The sequence below is a fragment of the Pogoniulus pusillus genome, chromosome 8 (genome assembly GCF_015220805.1).
Source record: "Pogoniulus pusillus isolate bPogPus1 chromosome 8, bPogPus1.pri, whole genome shotgun sequence".
In the NCBI taxonomy this organism is placed as follows: Eukaryota; Metazoa; Chordata; class Aves; order Piciformes; family Lybiidae; genus Pogoniulus; species Pogoniulus pusillus.
This window is the reverse complement of record NC_087271.1, coordinates 2,929,236-2,948,640: the sequence shown is the minus strand read 5'-3', so window position 1 is coordinate 2,948,640 and position 19,405 is coordinate 2,929,236. Positions and strand designations below refer to the sequence as shown.

At 40.8% G+C, this 19,405-nt stretch overlaps 1 protein-coding gene across 19 annotated transcripts in view; it reads right to left on the bottom strand.

The window, feature by feature from the left end:
• The window catches only part of NFIA (nuclear factor I A), a 422,658-nt gene that overhangs the window by 142,625 nt on the left and 260,628 nt on the right, over positions 1-19,405 (bottom strand). The gene's annotated exons all lie outside the window — the stretch shown is intronic.

The window sequence follows — 19,405 nt, the reverse complement described above, 5'->3', positions numbered from 1 at the left end:
ACCATCAGAGTGCTCGCACATTGCAGCCTGTGCCTCTTGCTAAGGTCCCTCTGCAGCTGGAGCCGTTCAAGACTTTGTCGGCCAGCAAAAACAAAGCAAAACCCTCACCAAATCAACAAACCAGGCAAAAGCCCTCAACAACCTTCTCCTTGTGTTTCAACCTCTCCCACTTCTCTTTCTCCTAAAAGACGGGAGTAAAATTTTCCAGTGATTAAGCAAAAATTGCAGTTGGAGTCCATATATCAAATAGAATGAAGAATACTCAAAAAGAAGTCATATCTCAAAGAATGAACCCACTCTCCCAATTAAGGATTCTTCTATTTCATACAGGAAAAATGGCTGTTGACAACAAAACTGCATGATTATTTAAGTGAACTAATACTCCATGCAAATGTTGCCAATAGCAGGATAATATCAAGTTACCAATGGGACAAAAAATTTAGGTGCTAGGGTTTTTATTAGGGATCTTCACTAGCAGCCTCATTTTCACAATCCTCTTTCATTTTCATGCACCTGACACTTTTCCTCTTTGCTCCCATTTCAGCCCCTGTGAAGTGCATATTTGGTTGTAGTGGCTAATTTTATTTATTTATTTATTCTTTTCTGGCAGATGTCTCTTCCTTGTTCTGTGCACTCTGAGGAGTTCAACGTGGCACATAATTTTTTTCCATTTCAGGTTTTCTTAAGCTTTGAGCAAAATTAAACTGCTGGCAAAAAAAATACATGGATATATAAAATTATACAGCAGTAAAAGCTGCTCAATAGTTCCCTTTCCTCCCTCCCTCTCTTTCTCTTGCCTTTTTTTTTCTGACAATGACTACAGAAATACTGCCACCAGCACAAAGCCTTGCTCCAACTCAGAAGTCAGAGGATTTTGCCCACTAAGAATTGCCACCGATCGCTGCTCTGTGGATATGTTTCTACTCACACAATATTGTAGACTGAGAAGAAGAACAGAGAATTACCATAAAAATCAGGACGTGTTTTGTTGCATCAGTATCATGTTGGCATCAACAACATAGACTTGGGCAAGGGAAAAAAAAAGGCAGCCTTTTGGTAGGCAGCCTACTTGTTCTGTGGATCTGCTCTGTGTGTGTAAGCCACATGAGGTGAAGAGAAAGTTAAAACTGGGAGAGAAGTGACATCCTCCAACTGAGCCACCACAGTAAGCTACAGTGGAATCCAAGATAGAATCCATTGCCAGAAGTCATGGAGGAATGGAACTGTAGCTACATCTTAAAGGACCATTAGGATCATTAGGAATGTACGAAAGAATTGGGCATGCATATATATAAGGTAGGATTCGCTTCCCACACACACACATCAAAAAAGGTTAAGCTTCAAATGTGTTGATTCAGGAAACACAACCTAAAATCCATTTTCACTTGGTCTCAGTGTTGCAGAACTAAATTTTGAGGGAGACAACTGCACCCAGAAAAGTCCAGAGCTCTCAAACCCCATAACCACACTGCGTAGACAAAATTTTAATCAAACTTTTAAAGCCGTGGTTATGATCTGATGAACAGACAGCTTGACTTGATTACATTTTTAAGTTTCAGTTTCTATTTCTGTTTTAAGATGAAAAAGATCATAGAGTGTCAGAAATTTGAATACTGAATAGCAAAAGCTCTTGCAGGTTTAGAAAGCATATAGAAAAGCTGGCAAAAGAAAACGCTATTCCATTGCCACCATCTGCTTTCTGGCATATTGAAGAAACTTTACTAACAGCAACATTTTCTTGCATTAGAATATCTGCTAATTAGTTTTGTTGTAATTTTTTTTGTGTGTTGTGGGTTTGTTGTTTTTTTTTTTTTTTTAGATTACCTTTTACACAGAAGGCAAATAGCCAGGCTTTTTGGCTGGCTACACCTTCCTGATAACATTTTTGGATAAAGATTGGTTTACCTCACTTTTTCAGGGCTCTTTTTTTTTTTCCCCCCCTTCTATCTAAATCCTATCTTTAGCATAGTCAAAAGCCTGCAAAAAACTTTGCCTTGCTGAGACTAAAGAAAAAAACATCAAACATACGAAGTGTTAAAAATCGCTGAATAACTCAAAGGAAAAAAGATAATTTTGAAGGCGTTTTGGCTGAAATCTATTTTCCTTTGAATTGCATGAGTGGTTTAAAATGTTAAAAAACACTACAGAGTGACTAATGAATGTAAAAGAATGATAAAGAGGATGGGTCCAGTTATCAGTGATGTGCCTAAAACAAAATAATTTTGGACAGTCTGCCATGCAAATATTGACTAAAATGTCATAAATAATGTCTGCAACAAAGGGAATCCTGCAAAGGAATATTCTCAGCTACTTAATGCATCGTGGAGTCTGCCTTTCTGCAAGCACTATGTTACAGAGCCTGAGAACTTCAGTTGGACAAAAAGAAAATAAGCTAAAATATCCCAGATAAAAACACTGCTAATGGATTGGGCTGGGGGTTATTTTTTTGTTTGTTTTTTTGTTTTCTTGCTTTTCGGAAACAGACCTTCCTAAAAGTTAAAGGTACAGCATTATATTGGGCAAATGGTTCACTTAAAAGCTGACATTCCAAAGGAAATGAGTTGTCCAACGATTAAAAAGAAACCAAATGATTTGTGGCTCTTCCTTCTGTCATTTTCAACAACATTTTCACCCATTCATTTGCTGGCAGGGCAGAGGCTGCTTGCAGGTCTCTACGATACAGTTGTGAAATAAAACGCAAAGACATAAAGTCTACCATTGGCCTGGGCCAGAGCTGAGAAGATGGAAGAGATTCTGTTCAAGCTGTTCTTAGGACCTAAATCTGTCTCATTTGCAGAGTTCAAATGCAGAAATAGGATTAGAAATAAAAATGCAGTCCTGTGAGAACAATAGCATCAGGCAAGGTATGCAGGAAGGGCTCAGAAGCTACTTCCAAAATCTTGGCGCTTTAGTAATTTTGTTACTTTTTAAATAGTGTTAAAAGATGAACTCAAAATGAGGGATGACATGGAGAGTTGCACTAACTTGCATCTACACGGACATGCCATGCTAGGTGTACTCACAAACACCCCAGTCTCTTCTGAAAGTCTACTCAAAAAATCAATCAAGCAGGGCTACAGCAAAACCTTCTGCATATGTTTTAAAAAATGTAATTTCTAAAGAAAAATTTCACAGCCACAGCGATGACAAATAACAAAGATATTTTACATTTCTAAGGCATCTTTCATCCAAGATCAAAGAACTGCATCGACATTAATTCTCAAAATGCTACTTTGAAATAGGAGTGCTATTAAACCTATTTTATCTTTATCTAGCTTGATCAATTTCCTTTACAAAATGTTAGTTACTGTAGTATTTCTCAAAGAGGAGCTTGATGCTATAGGTTAAGTAACTTGACCAGAAATACTTACTAGAGATCAGTGGCAAAACTGACAACGATTGCTTTGAGGAGTCAAGAATCCTAAACCATTCATCCCTCCTAGACTAATTAAAAATATAGAAGCAAACTGACTCAAAGAGGACAAAAAAAACCTCTACCTTCATGGGACTGAAGCACACCAAAGTAAGTGAGGTATCTGGAATCAGTGGGTACACAAAAGAGCTGGTAGGAAACAGCTGGTGTAGTGTAGGGTAAATGAACAGACAGATAGGTGTGTGTAGGTAACAAACTCCGTATGATGAGTACAAGGATGCATTTGCTACTTTCAGAACCTCTTGGAAAAAAATTAAGTCAAACTTTCTTAACAAAGATGGAAAATGTGCCCACTGAAACATGCAGAGACCAGTGAGAAGGGGCCATGGCAGCAGTCAGAAGCGCTGCCGGCACTTCGGTGCAGGCTGACGCTGCGGAGGGCTGATACCTCCAGCTCAGAGAGAGCCAGAGTTGACCAGCTGCACCCACAAAAAGATTGGTGGGGTATGGGGCAGGGTCTCAGGCCAAGGAATTCTGTTTAGCACTAAACTTAATGATTATTTTAAAATAAATTAAAGGCTGTGTTACAAATAGAATTCAGCCTTTGGGCCAAGCTTCTTCTTGACATAACCCAACCAGAATTAACACCAAGGATAAATTTAGTGCAGTATGTTCATAAGGCTCCTTTTCAAATCATTCCTGCAATCAGGTCGTATGTGGCTATAAATGATATTCTCATGTCTGCTTTGGAACATGGATGAAATGTTATTGACCGTGATCTGGTGCCTCAGAAAGCAACGTGTGCTCTGTGAGTCTGCGCAGTCCCTGCTCCTGATAAAAGCAGCCCCCGTTTGGAGAGATGTGTTTTATAATCCTTTGTGGTTTTGCAGCAGAGGAACTGTTGGACAATGAAGAAAAACATTTCAGCTCCCCTGAAAGTTTGACTGTTCCTTTTCAAACAATACAACACAAGATTTGGGACATACTGCTGACACAGCAACATCAGTGCCTCAAAGAAACTGTGGGAAATGTCAAATTTATGGTCCTATGGGTGATTGGTGGAAGGTTCTCCCCCCCCCTTCAGCAAGCCTCTGTCAAAAACAGAGCCTCTAGAAAGTTTTTGGCTACGTCCCAGCAAAGCAGAAGGAAGCTGTATCCCACACTTCCCTTGGGACTTAATGAAATATACAGCCTCTGGGCTTCTTTCAATTTGGTCTTTCAGATTGCTAAACCAGTGAAAGAAGGATCCTAGCTGTCACAAACGTCACATGTTTGGGGTCACCTGCTGCTCGGGGGTTCTCATGCCAGTTGTTGACATAATAAGCACCCCTTACACTTTAATTACAATTCACAGTGTGCAAACTCTGCAATCTGCTTTAAGGCAGACAGTCTTTTAAATCAACACCAAATTCTACTACTGTTCGAGCAGAAATGGGAGGAAAAAGATGTCCAGCTGACTGAATAATTGTATTCAAATATTTGTGAGCCCAAAGAAAAGTAAGCACCATCCAGTGAAAAGAGCAACTGTATTGCCTGTAACACTTCAGCAAGCCTAGTTAAAACTAGACTTGCTTCTCACAGTCACACAGACAATGCACGTGAGGCATTTTCAGTTGATGAGCTCCTACCACCAGCAGCTCTTCCCAAGGCTCCTGTAACCACAAACCTGAGCACTCAGCTGTGTTTTTCCCCAAGCTCGAAGTGGGATGGACACAATGCCTGACATTGGGATCATCTACGGGAGGGAAATTCTCAAGCCCTCTTAGCACAAATTTCAACAGGACTTGTGCAATGAAAGCCTAAATGGGAAGATGTGTTTGTTTTATTCTGGAACGCTTTATTTAGTCCAGTACAAGAAACATTGTGTCTACTTAAAAATACCTCTTATTTTGAGAAAGAGATGAGAGTGCTCCTGTTTCCCTGACCGCTACCTCTTTTTTAACTGTAACTCTTACTCCTAATAAAGACATATCCAAACCATCAAACTTATATAAATTACACCATCTGCTGAGGAATAAGAGACTCCTCTCCTTATATGTTAGAGAAAGTCCATTTTAGAATTCATGCATCTAAAACTGCCTCCAGGCAATTATATTATTTACAAGGCCTTGGTCAAATCAATCTTTTCCCATGGAAAGAAAAAGAGCCTAAGAGTGGAATGGCACTCTGGGAGTATTCCTGGAAGAAATTCTGTGTCCTCTGTGTTAGAAATTCTGTTGTCTTGTGGGCTCGACAGTTATGGACCAGACTTTCCACCCAGGAAAGTATTCCAGCTTCCTGGTGGCGGCACAAGCTCCAGCAGCTGCGCTCCGCATGCATTCACCCTACGTGCTCTCAGAGAAACAAAGAAGTCAATAGCACAATACGAGGGCCTATTCCTATTGAAATCGACAGGAGCGACTTTGGCCATAGGAGAAGGCTGCTGTTGTCCAACTGACTTCTTAGAGCAAACATCCAATGGGTTTTCACCATATTCAATAGCCAAATGCTGGCAAGCAGCTCTGTTCCCCTCAGCCAAAAGGGACTCAGCCTCCTCCTGCCGCCTTCCTCTCCCTCATCGCTCGCTCTGCTGGTGACCTCAGATAAACCCAAAACGTTTTGAAGTTATCATTAGACTGTGAAGCACTTCAATGAAAATCTATAACCCAAATTTATAGTGTGCATTCAAATGTATTATATATACTCTTAGAACAGGATTTATCATTTAGCTGACCTTTGAAGCACTGATATTTTTAGATCCAAAAAAAATGTGTGTTGATTGTGCTTCAAGCCGGTCCCCTTACAGAGTACCAACTCCTTGATATCCTACTACAGGAAAGATAATTGCAATGAATTTTTATATTTCAGCACATGGGAAGATAAGATTAGACAGTAGGGACATAAAAGCAAACTGCGCCACATAAAAGATAAGTTTCTGAAAGTTACAATTTACACCAAATGTTATAGATGAAAATGTTCAAAGCTATTTATAGGGCCTCGTGCTGGTCCCATTATAAACCACGGGAAGACTGCAAAGAACCAGCACTACCTTTTCCTTAATCACTTTCCCCATACCTATAAACCCTTTGAAATACAGAAATTAAGACTCCTACTAATTCTCATTACTCAGGTGCCTCAGTAACCTCGTCCCAAGGCAGTATGTGCTGCACAGAACTCACTGGCCGAGAGGACTGTTCCTACTCTAATGGGATTATCTGCAATCAAAGGAACTCATCCCACAAGGTGAATGAGCATTTGATTTGCTCCTGCCTCCTCTTTTTGCTCTTGTTTGCCTCTGTCAACAGTGTTTTGTCATATTTTTAAATGATATTTTCCTTCTTTCTTTCCTATGATGAAGCTGCCACCAATAGTAGTTTGGCCAGAGCATGAAATGAGGAATAACAAAAAGACAGAAACATTTACTTGCATATAAAGCATAAAATGATAAAGCTAAAAAGCAAATTGTAAGGAAATACACAAAGCCAAATGATTCATCTCTGTGCCACAGACAACAGACACAGCCATTGCCCACTGAAGGGTACAGGTGCAGCAAAATAAGCCAGTGCAAAGCAAAGTTTCCACCATGGCGGTGAACAAACAACACCCTCTGTAAAGCTGTCCTGGCAGCAGCCAGCACATGGCAGCTGCCCCGTGCGGGTGAGCCCACAGGCTGCTCCCCACTGCCACAGAACCTGAGTGCTGTCAGCACAAGGTAAGGCTCCTATGAACATGCTCAGAAGAGATTTTTTTCTATCAGAGATTAACCATATTTTCTGTTCTCTTTCTCAGACTTAGCCTTCTCTGAGGACTCTTTCTATGAATAGTCTCAAATTTCAGCCACTTCTGATGAAGCCCTTTACAAAAAAAGTGTTGCTAGAAATGTCTGACAAGGGAAAAGTGAGGCTTATTTCCCTACCATACAATTACTAAAAACACATGGTGGAAGAGATTCCGTGCAAACCTGGAGTGTGGTCTGTTTTCCACAAAGACAAGGGAGGAAAAGTTGCGGCCCCAGCCGTGGGATTGGTAAAAGTAGGAGCTAGGAGGGAAGCTGTTTTGAAAGTTTAACTCTATCAGCCAGCGCAGCAAAGAGCAAGCTCTGTACACAACATTACATGTAGACTGAAACAACCCTGCTCTCAGTGTTTGTGGGTGTGAGCTGTGTACAGAGTGTTTGGTGAAGCCCAATTCATGTTCAAAAGAAAATTAAACCAAAGAATAAGTTATTAAAAGGAGCCTTTGAAGCAAAAAAGCAATGATGTGTGAAAGACAGAACCAGAAGAGTTTGTTTAAACACACAGCACAGAAAACAGGAAAAACAGAAATTAGGAAATGAGAAGAACAGTCATGAAGGCACCCAGCAGCCTTTTCCTGGTACCCAGAAGTTCTTATATCTATGAATATTTTATCCAGATTCAACTATCTTTTTCAAGTCCTTCCTATCAAAATTCCAGACATTTCTTCAATAAAATCAGAAAAGTGATTCAGAATGTACTGGTAGAAGACAGAAAATGAGCCGTGTGTGGATATTACAAAGGATCTGTGAACCTTACACCCTTTAGATCTGCTTATTTAACTATTTAGCAGCACCATTTAAAATTTGCATATGACTGGTTTGATGCCAAACCATAAGAATAAAGCAGGAATGTCTCTCTCCTTCTATGAATTCCAAGCTCAGACTTTTTTTACTTACTCCTCAAATGTGAACCATGTCCCCTTCCTAAAATTACTGTGTAGCCCATGATCTTGTTAGAAAAATGTTTGTAAGGCTTTATAAAAGTCTGCCTTTTTGTTCCCTTTGTGAACATGCTCAAAAATGAGATATTTCATGATGGTTCCAAAAGAGGAATTGCTCCATTTAGCAAACCCAAGTCTAAGAATAAGTATCTAAAACTTATATATATATATTGTAAACCCCAGTTCCTACTTGCACTGCAGTGCTCAACAGCACTCAATGAGTAGAAGAATCTGGCCCAGCCTCTTACAACAGTTTTGTCATCCTGAAGAAGTTGTGAAAATAATCTCTTGTGATAAATCCAATCCATGCAAGCCCAGATCCTTCTTCCAAATGTCTCCCAACTTCTCCTCGTGCTGATACATTCTGGTATCGCTCCAGCATCGGGGATGTTCCACGCCCATCCCAGTGAGTAAGGTGGGATTGCTCATCCTATTGACTAACCAAGGTCTCTGCAGTCCTGAGTCAGCAGACAGTTGCAGAGCTCTTGTTTGCTCAGTCTCTGCTAGATACTAATTTTATTATGGCAGGCTAAATAAAACAGGAATAGCAGGGGAGAGCGGGGGCAGCCCACAGGGCAGAGGGAAGGCAGCCAGAGATAGTACAGAAGTTTGCACAGTCGTGGTTTTATATACATGCCCTGAAACTCAAACTTCGGAGTGTGAGTGACAGTGCCATGCAACCCCAGCTATGGCACAGGCGTGTGGTGGTGGACTTTGCCCCTCAAATCCTCCTCCACTTCACACACCAAACATCTACCTTGGAGAAAAGGAGAATGTCTTTCTTGCTAGGTATGCAGTTTGGTCCATAAGCTGAAGAAAAACAGTCGGTTCAAGTGTCACAGCTCAGTTAAATAGAGGCTGAACCCATTAGACACGACAGGCAAGCCTGCAATAAATTATCAGTGTCTTATGCTCCCCCACCAGGCAAAACCCCTTTCAGATTTTTCTCCACTCCTCCTTCAAAAGCAATACCCAGGACATATTCCAGGACAATTTGCTATATGTTGCTGAGATCAAGAAGCAAGGACACTGGAGGGGTGAACGCACCAAATATCTGACTTTGCAGGTTTATCGACTTTAGGCAGGTACCACAATCCAAGCAGAAACCCTCTCCATATCTGAGGCTGTCAAAACACCTGCGGACTGCCCCTGGCTTCATATGATCCAGGAAAAGGCTCTTATCCTTTAACCCTGTTCAGGGACCTCGCTGCCAAGTCCAGCTATCACTAATTGCTGTCAGGACTGCACCTAGGACTGCCACCCTGCAGATCCTCATTTTGCTAAGCACTGTATAAGCAGAGAACAAAGAGAGAGCCCTTGCCTCAAAGAACTAATGATTTACTAGGCCTACCAGGAGAGCAGGACAAGCACAGCATCTTACTCCACTGCCAAGTGTAAATCTTCAGAGCTCTGGCTCCAACTGGTCATAAATAAAAATGGAAAAAAGTACAAAGTAATTCTGTTCACTTTGTTTCATTTCAAACCCTTGAAGGAAAGAATCTATTACATGCATCCAAGTCCTTTAATAGATATAGAAACCCCAGAAATATACAATTTAGACTTAAAATATCACCTTAGATTTAACTACAGTGCCAGTAATGTAATATAAGAAGAAATACAGAGTATTGGCACCCTGTTTTAGGCATAGACAACGGAGTACATCTAAAAAGTGCCTAAAACTAATGCAAAGTGTGAAGAACAGCAAGAATAAAAATTACTGAGCATGTTCATAGTGGGTTGATACTCATGGGTTTGATTAAGCCTTTCCTTTTTTACATCAATCCTAACTGATGCCTACACACTTCAAGCCCATGCTGCTAACAAGCTGCAACACCCTCAGCCAGAGATCTCAGTCGTGCTCTGGCCAGCTGTCCAACTACATATGTGTATCCCAAAAGGTCAAAGAGCTCCAGACACAAAGAGAAGAGCCAACCTTGGTGCTGTGATGGGCTACGTGGACTGGGGGGCTTGTCAGTCCTTGGGGGTCGCATCTCTGAAGAGGGCAGAAAACAGCCTATCCTTCTAGCATCAGCAGGCTGTAGTGCACACACAGACTTGCAGACAAAGAATCAGCCTTTACAGATATTCTCTAGTTGATCCAACCATGATCTTGAAGATGGAGTTTTATTATCCCCCCCTCCCTTTTTTTTTTTTTTTTTTTTTTTTTTTTTTTTTTTTGGTGTGGCTAATTTCTTTATCTATTATGCATTTGAGGAGACTTCATTGTCCAGCTATTTTATTATTGCTACACAAAAAAATATATTTGTGAATGGCTCCATTATTTCAGCAGTTAGCCTTCTGCTGCACAGAAAGTTTCCCTTCTGAACAGGCACTCATTCATTCTGCTGTGCCATTGTACACTTTATGGCTTGCCAGGCAAAAAAAGAAAATAATAAATAAATTAAAAATCTTCTTTAAAAAAGAAAATTTCTTTCAGTGCTCCTATTATTGTAATAGTTTAGAAAGTGGCTTCCACTTTATATCACATCACTTGGGTAAAAGATAGCTACCCATAATAAATCTAGTTATTTTCCAGAGTAGATTGCTCATTAAACACTGTATAGAAAAGAGCCCTCTGAGATTCAGAATAATCCACAAAATGTTTTTAGATATCTCTTTCTACTTAACTAAATAATTGTAGTAATGAATGTGAACCCAGTACTGTGCTTATAAGGTTGAATTAATAAAAACTGAACTTCATGCAAGCCTCAGCTACAGAACATTACACTGCTGAAGAATTTCAGGTGCAAATAATCAGAGATTACTACACCCGAGGGAATTTGCCAGTGGTCATGAATACTCTCAATCTGCTTTTGCCAGGTAAGCAATATATTCTCTAACATGACACAGTGCAGGCCCTGCTGTTTTGTTTCAGAAGTCCTTACTGAACTGGGAAGTTTTCACCCTGTCCTCCTTGCAGTGCTACTTATCTGTAGGTAAAAGAGCCATTGCTTTAAGCAGAGCATTAACAAGATGGAGAATACAGCACATTTTGCTGTTTCCTAGCTTCTGTACTTTGGAATTAGAGCTACAGTAGTCAGCAAACACTTTAAAACAGAGGGGAAAAGGGAATAAATATACATGGTGTCTCTGTGCCTTCCTCAGTCTGGCTGACTCAGTCTGGCTGCTGCTGCTAACAAATACAGATCAGTGAGTGAAAACTCCTAATTTAACTCAGTGGCAAAGTGGTTTTCTGCCTCTTAATTATAATGGGTTCTCCCAGTGATAACTATGCACTAGGTTCCAGAATTTACTGAAACTGTAGTGGCAATTTAAATTGTGGAGTGCTGTGTTACAGAACAGATCTGTAGCTAGATCTGGAATAATTCCATTAAAACCAGTGGAACTACAGAGATTTCTATCAGTTGTGGTATCACTATAACCCTCTTGTAAATAAAGCCTGCATTGTTAATGCTGTCACTGGTGAAGCAAATTCCATAACCCACAGCACTCAGATAACCTAGGCAAGCTGCTGCTAAACTGCACAAATCATCTCTACACTTTTACTTAAAACTGAATTCAGTCACAGTCACCCAGGCTCCACAGAAAGATGAACTGTTGCCTGAGTAAAGGACTTCCTATGTTTTCTAAGCTAAAAAGAACACAGCTCTTAAGAGAAAACTACATTCATTAAAAGCAGGAAAGTTGTCTGAGAGAGGGAATGGCAGAAAACTTGTTCCTGATACCAAATCCAAGGACAAGGATACATTCTGTCCCTGGAAATCCCCCTGCAGCACAGATTCTTTCTTTTTTCCTTCTTTTTTTTTTTTTTCCCTTTTATCCTTTTTCCTACCCTTCCCTTCTGGAGATTGTCTCATGAAGGCAGGTTCCTTAGGATACAAGGCTGATAGCTCTCTTCCACTGCTGAGTAACATGGAAAAAGGAAGGGCCTATTCCCTTTACCACGAGTCTAATTTGAACTGCGAAATAGAGAGTGGCCTCTTCTATCCAATTACAGCATCATTATGAAATCTGCAAGCCCACTGCTAAGAAACTCTGGTCAGGTGTAGCTAGGTTATCCCAGGAGGGATGCAAGCTCACCCTCTCCAAAGGATGTGCAATCTTATCAGTTTTGCAGATAGCAAGTGACCCAACCTGAACGTTCTCTACTAATTGGCAGTGACAAATGGCTTGAGTGAATAAAGTGCCTCCAAGCAGAGGAATTTTATCTGTGTGGACTCCCACTAAGTGAACTTCACCAAGACTCATCATTTTTTTGCCAGTTTCACTCTGTTGAAGCCACTTCAGAGAGGAAGACATAAAGATTTGCTGTCCTGTGCCTGGAGAACAAACTATCCAAAATAAAAGGGGAGAAAGAAGGCCTTGAAATGTACAGCACATGTAGGGTCAGTCTCCACAAAATAAAACCAGGCAGCAGGCACGTGGATATATGAAATAAATAAAAGAGCAGTGCAGAAGAAGTCAAAGGGAGAGTGGCAAAAATGGTAAGAAAAAAAAACAAGCAACTAAGTTAAGAGGTGTTAGGATGAAGGCTAAAATGTTTCCTTGTATGGAGAGAGCATGGGACCTATGCACTGTTAAGGACACAAAAAATTCCTGAGATTCAAGAGTTTTCTGGGTAAAGTTCATCCCAAACTAGACTGCCAGGCAAAGACTTAGATCCTTTGTGAGCTTGAACGGGACTGAGGGCTGCACAGCCTTTGTGCTGATCTCCAAAGATGGGGAGAAGGCAATCAAGAAAGAGTGAACCGCTTAGGAAAAGACACTGAAAAGGAGGGATGAAAATAACTGAATGTTGGAATTGATGATCTAAAAGGTCTCTTCCAAACAAAACAACTGTATCATTCTATTTCTCCTGACGTAGAGGAGCTCTCCACAGCTGTACAAAAGACTGTGCTGTCTGCTAATATCTGCATTTTTTTAACATCAAAAATACATACGTAGAATAATTTGGCTTGCTGGGGTAGCAAGCAGTAGCAAATACTGGGGTTAGGTTACCACATTGATCCTTACGAAAGAAAGAGGTGACATTCAAAATCCTGCAGGATCTCCTCTGTGTACATACAGCCACTTAAGGGCATGATTTTGGGGAACACAGCGATCAATTTCCTTAACTGAGGTACGCACATCAATACTGAAGTACGCAGCCTCCCACCTAGCAGCATAGCACCTTACTGATGAAGAGAAAATCTCTTTGAGAAGCTGCTATTGTTGTTGCTCTTCAGAGTCCCATGTGGTTTTTCCACAGTAATTTTTCTTAACAGTCAACTGAAATCCCCATATTGCTTCCCTCATTCATAGCAAAACCTCACAGCACTGAGAAAACCACAGATACTGTAATAAGTCATGACTCATATCAGCCAACATCACCCAAGTAGGAATTACACATTTTACTGTAAGGCTATCTAGGCCATCTCTACATCTAACATTTTATCTAGGAGAAGGCCAAAACATATCACTTTCAGTATAGCGGGAAAAAGGAAGTTTTTGTGGTTAAAGCAAAGGCCAATGAGTCAGATGATGTGGGTTCTGTTTCCAGGCCTCACACAGACTTCCTATGTGACTTCAGCTGAATCACTCCACTTCTCTGTGCCTCAGTTTTCACATCTGTCTGAAGGATGTCAGAATGTCAGATCCATTCATCTTGGTTTCTCAAATTTTTTGAGACATCTGGGTGGGACATGCAAAGTGTTAGGATAACTACCATGCATCTGTTATTCTGCTGTGAACAGAACAATTATCTGCCTCCCGATGGAGAAGAAAGTCAGTAGAAAGGCCAGCCTCAGGAAAAAAAATAAAAAGAGAGAGAAGAAAGAAGATTTATTCTAGAGGAGCGACTCACCTCTGATTTGACCAGCACAATCACAAGCAAAATAATTCAAAGGATGCAGCAGTACAAAGCCTTGGACAAGTAAACACTGACAGACCTCTGAAATCCCTTGACCTTACTCTAAGTTATTGCATTGTGCTCTATCAGATGCAGCAGTCTTTATTTTAATTCATAATTCATAGGCATATAATTAAATCTTGCACATTCATTTTGAGGGAGCACAATAGCTAAACCACTAACCCTTAAGCACAGTCTAGCAGTGGCATTTGGAGAGTCAGCCACACTCTCTCACCTATGCTGGCAAACACATTACTCTGGCTGTGAAGGAAACCACAATGTGGGAAGGAAAGCCTACAAAAGAATGAAAACAGAAAGTGTCTAAGGCCTTGGCAGAAGGACACTAAATAAAATAGAGAGTGGTGACTCATTTTGGCAGTGAATCCACCTCAACCCCTTCAAAGGCTTTGGCAAGAGTCCTCGGAGGAGACCCCAGGCTTTTGCCAAGCCACAAAACACCACAATTATTATCGCAGCAGTCATCAACAAAACAGATTTTGTAAACTGACTTGTTGGCACATAGATTAAAGAAGCTATAAAAAGGAATAACAGCTGTTTGGGTTGCCCTATGCAGAAAGTTACTATATAAAAAGTACTTTTACACATATCATATATACGTACACATTGACACACACAGATGCACACGATGTGTACATGAGGAATATACAAACAAGCAAAAGTGCCAAGAGCTTCTGCAGGGTTTCATTTCCATCCAAGGGAGATAAATTCACAGGTCTGAAAAGTTGTAAACTAAAAACCTGATCCTCTTCTCTGTCCTACTGGTTTCCACATTTTAGTTTCAATAGAGACCTTTCAATTACACAAAAGTACAACAACATCAGAATCTAGAACTAATAATGGCAACTAAGAGATCTAATTCTCCCCCTACTTAGTGGTGCATAAATCAGAAGGAAATTTTCCAGTGCAGGAGTCATGCTACCACGAGGGGATAAAATGGCTCAGTGAGAATTGAGAGGGGAGCGTCCCACTGGCTCCCAAGTTTTTCACGTTGAAAGGTGATGTTCAGTTTTCATGCAAATAAACAGTTAAGTTTAGATACTCAGTAATGCAGCAGACGATGAGGGTTTGTCTGAGTAGACCTCGAACACAAAGACAAGAATCACACAGCAGATTGAACTCTTCAACTCAAGCAAAAAAGTGGTGATGCACGATTTTGAAGCTGGTGCGTCTGCTGCAGCTAGGTTTAGACTTTCCTAAACACACTGCTTTTTTATTTTGTTTTATTATTATTTCAAGCAGATGAAACATTGCCCTTTAAATTCCTACAGTTTGATTAAAGGAGAGAAAAAAAAAAAAAAGAAAGAGGGATGAAACTGAGAACATAAAATCTGCTCTGATCTTTCTTGAACAGTCTTCACTGAGGACAGCACTGTTCACTTCTAGATTCCACAATGAACTAAAAAAATAAAATGCTATTGATAAGCAAGGCTTTGGGGGGATGTTATTTATTTATGTATTTATTGAACTGCTGTAAATTTTGGTAATGCATGGTATCAAATAACCTGAAAGCAAGTTTCAGGGAATCTGGTATACACATCTCAGTAAATGTGTCTGCCTCAACGAAACTCCATGTGCCCTGACCTGTATCCAATACCTTTTTTAAGAGGCTGTGGGTCTTAATCTCATCTTCTCACCAGTTCAAACTGCATCATCAAAAATAATACTCTGTTCTGCAAAAGTACTATGGGCATAGAAGATGGCTGTGAAAGAGGATGAAACCGAACTAAAGGGATGTTTATAACCCTTACAAAGATATAAAGGCATTGGTTATGGGAGAACTGTGGATATAAACAGCAATATCCCTGGCAAAAGGCATCTGCATCCTTGTGAATTTCCTCAAGGAAACGGATAAGGGCAAAGTACATTTCAGGGTCTTTGCCATTCCTGCAGAAGAAATGATGTGGCCTATTGACCCAGCACTAGTAGAGGATATGCAATAGCAGAGATGAAGCCTTTAGACTTAGGCGTCGATTGTGTTGCTCCTTTAATACCTTCCAAATGCCTGACCGAGGGAAGCTGCTGCATCACCCCTGGAAGACAACACTCGTTCCTCCATTGTTACCTTAAAACGTGAAAAAGTATTCAGGAGGTAATTCAAGACACTGAAAATTCCTAACAGATGGAAATTGACAAGTTGTGGGCTGACAGTGAGACTAGGAGAAACGGAGGTTTTGCTAATATAATCCACCCAAATAAAGGTATTTGCATTGAAAGAGACATTCTATTCAGGCTGTTACTGTAACTACAAATATTTTCCAGCTGCACAAAAGTACCACTTAATATTTTCAGAACTCCTTGTCCTTAGGCAATCTGCTTATTTTCAAGAGCAATTGAACAATTAGCTAGGACTGCCTATATGCACAGGCAAGCATTTAGTATGGGATGGTCAGAATATAAATAAAATTCCATATGCCTTAAGTTCTTAGACCAAACTATTTGCTTTTTACTCTTATCCTTTAGGGTTGTTTTTTGGGTTTTGTTTTCTTTCTTCTCCTTTTTTTAACTGCCACCTTGGACTACATAATGCATTATACAGACACCAAATTAGCTAGCATGCCAGCAGAAGCAGTTAAGTTTCACCTATCCAAGTATTCAAAAAGCTTTCAAGCACACACTGTCTCCTGTGCAGCCCGGAGATCCCTCTTGAGTCTATGCCAAGTCCCTGAAAAGTTGGACACTGCATCCGGTATTTACACTAAGCTAAAATTCTAATCAGCACTAACAGCAGTGTGTTTTAATTCACCCTTATGATTTTATTTCAATCTGCTAAGTAGCACAACTGCCAGAAAGAAACTGCTATAAACTCCAGTAAACAAATGCAGGGGGAAAGGAGGGGAAAAAAAAAATCCCAACAACCACCACCAACAACAAAAACAACACTCAAACTATCTTAAACCTGTTGAAGATAAAGTTTGCACGGCTCTAGACACGCAGCCCAAAAGGAAAGTCTGGCGCTTAGGTCGGAGCTGATCTCTGCTGATTGCTTTACAAATATCTTAGCTTTCACTTTTCTTTTCTTTTCTTTTTTTTTTCCCCCTTCTTAAAACTTTTTGGTTTGTTTTATTTTTTAGCTCCCCTTCCATGTGTTGGGTACTTTTTAGCCAAGGAAGGAAAAGGCTAATGTTATTTTACACCGGCTATTTCACCTCGCGTCCTCCCCTCCACAGCTTTCTGCCAAGTGCTGTGAAAGAAGAACACAGTAACTACTTGAATCTCTGGATGACACTATAAATCCCAGTGCCAAGAGGCCGGTGCCAAGTCCGGCATCTTCCTTATTTTGGGGAGGGGGGAGGAGGAGGGCGGAAATCGTCAGGAAAATTTGGAGAAGTTGGTCACCATTTTGGACCTGTTCAGTGCAGTCAGACCTTGGCAGCCATCTTACAGCTTGGCAACCATTTTGAGAATGTGCCTGGCAAGCTCGCAGAGCTTTGCCGACACTGTTTCAACACAGCGCTGGTTAAATATAGTCCAAACCAAACAATACCGTGCAATATCAGGTACACTCACCCTTCAGAACGCCGCCCGGCACCGCGCTTCGCCAGCACCTCTTTAAAGAGCGAGGGGCAGCGCGCTTGCCGTGGAGGCCGCCCGGGCACCTTAACCCTTTCCCAGGCACAGAGCCGCTGGAGCCTCGGTAGGCCCCCCCTGCCCAGCACCAAGGCTGCCATAAAGCCCTCGCGGAGGAAATACTCCCTCGGGGTGAGCAGTGAAACGGGGAGACCGTGGGCAGCAGGATACAGAAGACATGTTGCCTTTCAGCGCTGTTCAGCGAGGCCCCGGAATCCCCACTGGGGAGCAAAGGCCCCTCCAGAGAAGGAAATGCCATGTCCAGGGATGACAGGGAGACTGTACACAGTGACACGTAAACGTGCAGCTGTTGTGTGAGAAAAACTACTTTCACAGCTTTAATTTCCTGACAAACTTTTCCATGTGCTCCTCTCCCGGAGTCCGAGGAGAAAAAGTCATCCCCGCAGCCAGACCTCTTAACGAAGCCTGTTTCATGAAGAGAGCCCAACGAGAGCTGTAAGCAAACACTTCCCTTTTTCTCCCCACCCCCAAAGACTGGCCTGTTTTTGGGCCAAGCACTTTCCACTCTGGCAGTGCCAGAAGCCCAAGGAGGACTTTGTGCCAGTTGAAGAAAGGCACAGTTGTTAGGAGCCGCTTTGGCCCAAGCAGCATGAAAAGCGTTTTGCAGATAGACGCTCTGGTTGTGAGGAAGACGGAGGAGCTGGGGGGAAGCGTCTCGGCAGCACTCCTCAGGACCTGGGGTACAGCAAGGTACTCTGGCCATATTTCTCTCGCTGTTTTAAACAATCCCTTCTCCGAAGAAGATAATTTTTCATATTTAATGTAGTATAAACACGTTTAATAACTACAGGAGGAATGTGGGGTGAGTGTTTTGACAGAACAAACAGTGCTATCTCCAGGACTGCTTCACTAAAGTTTAGTCTACACAAGCTCTAACTCTTGTCAGCCTATTTGAATAAAACTTACAAGATAATAGATGGGTAAAATTCAACGCTTGGAAAAGAGAGCGTGTGGAGAAAAACAAAAAAGAGGCAAATATTTGAAGGTACCAAACAGTCTCTGAGTATTAAAATGACGTTTTGGGGAAGTATGTAATATCTGAAGACAAATGTCTGTTGGAAATGCTTACTACACACATTACATTCTGCTTCTTATCTTGAAATAATTTAGAGTGGAAGAGAAAAGATCAAGTTTATGCTCTATTAGCATAAAGTTTAAACTATAAGGGGTTTTTGACCTTGAAGTCTGAATTAAATAATGTCTGGGATTTCTATTCTCCTTTCTTTTTTTTTTTCCCTTTTTGAAACTTTAATTTGGGGAGGGGGGGGGGGAATTAAAAGCCAACTAATTAAGTGTAATTTCATAGCGAATGAAATAAATTAATTAAACCATAATTGAAATGACAATATTAAATATGAAAATATTATGCTGGAGTAGATCAGAATAAAGTCTTGACACTGCTGGGTATCTTTTATATTGAAGGACAGTATCCGCAGCCGCATGACGTCAGCCGCGCTGGAATAGTTGGGAATGCATTGATAAATTGCTCCATCGATTCTGTTCTGCTTCACTTACCATAATTATAGCACAGTAATGGATGACATGAGTGATATATTTTTACTTTAGAGAAAAGCCAAGAGTTTGCCTGTTTCTTTATGAGATTAGACCAAATCCTTTCAATTAATACAGCATGATTGATATCTAAAAGTGTACTGGGGTAAGATACTTGCTACATGTGCACATCTTTAAATGTTATTGGTTAAATATTGAAATGGAATTCAAAGAGCAGTTTCAGTGCTTTAAATAACAGTGTCATTTTAGTGATATGAAAGATGTATTGTCACAATATTCAAAGGTTTTTCCAGGCCCACTTGAAGCATTTTGATTTTCTTAGACCTAACAATCACGTTTGCAATTAA